General features: G+C 34.5%; 1 non-coding gene across 1 annotated transcript; it reads left to right on the forward strand.

Annotated features, from left to right (window-relative positions):
* The first annotated feature begins 233 nt into the window (after window positions 1-233).
* On the forward strand, window positions 234-337 carry LOC130952512 (small nucleolar RNA R71). The gene has a single exon (XR_009074691.1). It is a non-coding gene; the product is annotated as a small nucleolar RNA R71 (small nucleolar RNA).
* Window positions 338-4,145: the final 3,808 nt, after the last annotated feature.

A 4,145-nucleotide genomic window follows, 5' to 3' on the forward strand; every position in this document is an offset into this window, starting at 1 on the left:
TATTCAGAGCATCAATTTCAAGAACTCCTTTCCTCTGAGGTGTCCCATTATTCACAGAATTCCTCTCAGAAGTGTACATGAATTGGTTATTTGCAACCATGTCAATGAGTTCTTGAGCTTTTGCAGGTGTTTTCTTTAGGTGGATGGATCCACCTGCAGAATGGTCCAATGACATTTTCGAAAACTCAGATAGACCATAATAGAATATATCTAATATGGTCCATTCTGAAAACATGTCAGATGGACACCTTTTGGTCAACTGCTTGTATCTTTCCCAAGCTTCATAGAGGGATTCACCATCTTTTTGTTTGAAGGTCTGAACATCCACTCTAAGCTTGCTCAGCTTTTGAGGAGGAAAGAATTTATCCAAGAAGGCCGTGACCAGCTTCTCCCAGGAGTCCAGGCTATCCTTAGGTTGTGAATCCAACCATATTCTAGCTTTGTCTCTTACAGCAAAAGGGAAAAGCATGAGCCTGTAGACTTCAGGATTTACTCCATTCGTCCTAACAGTCTCACAGATCTGCAAGAACTCAGTTAAAAACTGATAAGGATCTTCAGATGGAAGTCCATAGAACTTGCAGTTTTGTTGCATTAAGGCAACTAGCTGAGGTTTCAGCTCAAAATTGTTTGCTCCAATGGCAGGAATGGAGATGCTTCTTCCATCAAATTTGGACGTGGGTTTGGTAAAGTCACCAAGCATCCTTCTTGCATTATCATTATTGGGTTCGGCTACCATCTCCTTCTCTTGTTCGAAAATTTCTGAAAGGTTACTTATGGATTGTTGTAATTTAGCTTCTCTTAGTTTCCTCTTTAAAGTCCTTTCAGGTTCAGGATTAGCTTCAACAAGAGTGCTTTTGTCCTTGTTCCTGCTCATATGGAAGAGAAGAAAACAAGAAAAGAAATAGGAATCCTCTATGTCACAGTATAGAGATTCCTTTATGTTAGTAGAAAAAGAAAGGGGAGAAGAGTGAATAAGAGTGGGTTCGGATATTTAGATGAAGAGAGGTGAAGAGAAGTGTTAGTAATTAAATAATTAAATAGAATAAGAGAGAAGAGATAGAAAATTCGAAAATAATTTTAAAAAGGGGTTAATAATTTTCGAAAATTAGAGATAAGATAAGATTAAAATTAAAAAACAAAAAAAAGAATTTTTGAAAAAGAGATGAGATATTTTCAAAAATTAGAGAGGGAAAAGTAGTTAAGTTGTTTTGAAAAAGATAAGAAACAAACAAAAAGTCAAATAGTTAGTTGAAAAAGATATTAAAATCAAATTTGAAAAGATTAGAAGATAAGAAGTTAGATAAGATATTTTGAAATCAAATTTTGAAAAAGATAAAATTTTTGAAAAAGATAAGATAAAAGATAAAAAGATTTAATTCAAAAATTTAAAATTACTTACTTCACTAACAAGAAACTACAAGATTCTAGAACTTAAAGATTGAACCTTTCTTAACAAGAAAATAACAAACTTCAAATTTTTGAATCAATCACATTATTTGTTAGCTAATTTTTGAAAATATGATATAAAGATAAGAAAAATATTTTGAAAATAATTTGAAAAAGATTTTTGAAAATTTTCGAAAAATAGAAAAAAATGAAAAAGATATAATTTTTGAAAAAGATTTTGAAAAGATAAGATTTTTAAAATTGAAAATTTGACTTGACTTGTAAGAAACAACTAATTTTTAAAAAATTTTGACCAAGTCAACCCAAAATTTCGAAAATTTGGAGAGAAAAAAGGAAAAGATATATTTTTGATTTTTGAATTTTTAATTATGAGAGAGAAAAATTAAAAACATCATTTTTGTGTTTTTCTCTTTTCTTTATGGATCGAAACAAAGAATGCATGCAAGAACACTATGAATGTCAAAATGAACACCAAGAACACTATGAAGATCATGATGAACATCAAGAACATAATTTTTGAAAAATTTTTGATGCAAAGAAAACATGCAAGACACCAAACTTAGAAATCTTTAATGCATGGATTCTAATAAACAAAAAATGCATATGAAAAACAACAAACAACACAAAATAAGAAAACGTCAAGATCAAACAAGAAGACTTTTCAAGAACAACTTGAAGATCATGAAGAACAATATGAATGCATGGAATTTTCGAAAAATGCAAGAAAAATTTTTAAAGCATGCAATTGACACCAAACTTAAGAGTTGACTCAAGACTCAAACAAGAAACACAAAATATTTTTGGTTTTTATGATTTTATGATTTTTTTTGTATTTTTATTAATTTTTTTTCGAAAATAATTTTTTTAAAAAAATGAAAATAAAGAAAAAAAAATTTTTTGAAAACTATTTTGAAAAGAAAATTACCTAATCTGAGCAACAAGATGAACCGTCAGTTGTCCATACTCGAACAATCCCCGGCAACGGCGCCAAAAACTTGGTGGACAAAATTGTGATCACATCAATGTAGTATTTTTTGTTGTTGTATGGAATCATTATTATGGCTCTTTGATATGTGTGGATACAACTCCGTTCAACTTAACCAGCAAGTGTACTGGGTCATCCAAGTAATACCTTACGTGAGTAAGGGTCGATCCCACAGAGATTGTTGGTGTGAAGCAAGCTATGGCCACCTTGTAAATCTCAGTCAGGCAGATTAAATGGTTTATGATAAGTTCAAAAATAAATATAAACAGAAAAGAAAATAGTAAATAATTACTCATATAATTCCATGGTGGGAATTTCAGATAGGCATATGGAGATGCTGTGCTCCTCTCGAATCTCTACTTTCTTATTACATTCATCCAATCCTTCTTACTCCTTTCTATGGCAAGCTATATGTAGGGCATCACCGTTGTCAATGGCTACATCCCATCCTCTCAGTGAAAATGGTCCTATGCTCTGTCACAGTACGGCTAATCATCTTTCAGTTCTCAATCAGGTTGGAATAGAATCCCTTGATTCTTTTGCGTCTGTCACTAACGCCCAGCCTTCAGGAGTTTGAAGCTCGTCATAGTCATTCAATCCCAGAATCCTACTCGGAATACCACAGACAAGGTTAGACTTTCCAGATTCCCGGAATCCTACTCGGAATACCACAGACAAGGTTAGACTTTCCGGATCCCCATGAATGCTACCATCTATCTAGCTTATACCACGAAGATTCTGTTGAGGAATCTAAGAGATATGCGCCCGGCCTAAGGTAGAACGGAAGTGGTTGTCAGTCACGCGCGTTCATAGGTGAGAATGATGATGAGTGTCACGGATCATCACATTCATCAAGTTGAAGTGCAACGTATATCTTGGAATAAGAATAAAAGAGAATTGAATAGAAAATAATAGTAATTGTATTGAAACTTGAGGTACAGCAGAGCTCCACACCCTTAATCTATGGTGTGTAGAAACTCCACCGTTGAAAATACATAAGTGAAAGGTTCAGGCATGGCCGAATGGCCAGCACCCCCAAAACGTGATCAATGGCCTCCTAAGATGAAGAATAAAACAAAACTGAGACCAAAGATGAAACGTGGTCAAAAAGACGACTAATACACTAGTAAAAAGTCTTATTTATACTAAACTAGCTACTAGGGTTTACAAAGGTAAGTAATTGATGCATAAATTCACTTCTGGGGCCCACTTGGTGTGTCTTTGTGCTGAGCTTGATCTATCCACGAGCTGAGGCTTCCTTTGGAGTTGAACGCCGAGTTATAGCGTGTTTCTGGCGTTCAACTCCGGGTCGTGACGTGTTTCTGGCGTTTGACTCCAGACAGCAGCATGTACTTGGCGTTGAGCGCCACTTTACGTCGTCAATTCCCAAATAAAGTATGAACTATTATATATTGCTGAAAAGCGCTGGATGTCTACTTTCCAACGCCGTTATGAGCGCGCCATTTGGAGTTTTGTAGCTCCAGAAAATCCATTTTGAGTGCAGGGAGGTCAGATTCCAACAGCATCAGCAGTCCTTTTGTCAGCCTTTTTCAGAGTTTTGCTCAAGTCCCTCAATTTCAGCCAGAAATTACCTGAAATCACAGAAAAACACAAAAACTCATAGTAAAGTCCAGAAATGTGAATTTAACATAAAAACTAATGAAAACATCCCTAAAAGTAGCTTGAACTTACTAAAAACTACCTAAAAACAATGCCAAAAAGCGTATAAATTATCCGCTCATCAACTAAGAAC

Source organism: Arachis stenosperma, chromosome 9, assembly GCF_014773155.1.
Source record: "Arachis stenosperma cultivar V10309 chromosome 9, arast.V10309.gnm1.PFL2, whole genome shotgun sequence".
NCBI classification, from domain to species: domain Eukaryota; kingdom Viridiplantae; phylum Streptophyta; class Magnoliopsida; order Fabales; family Fabaceae; genus Arachis; species Arachis stenosperma.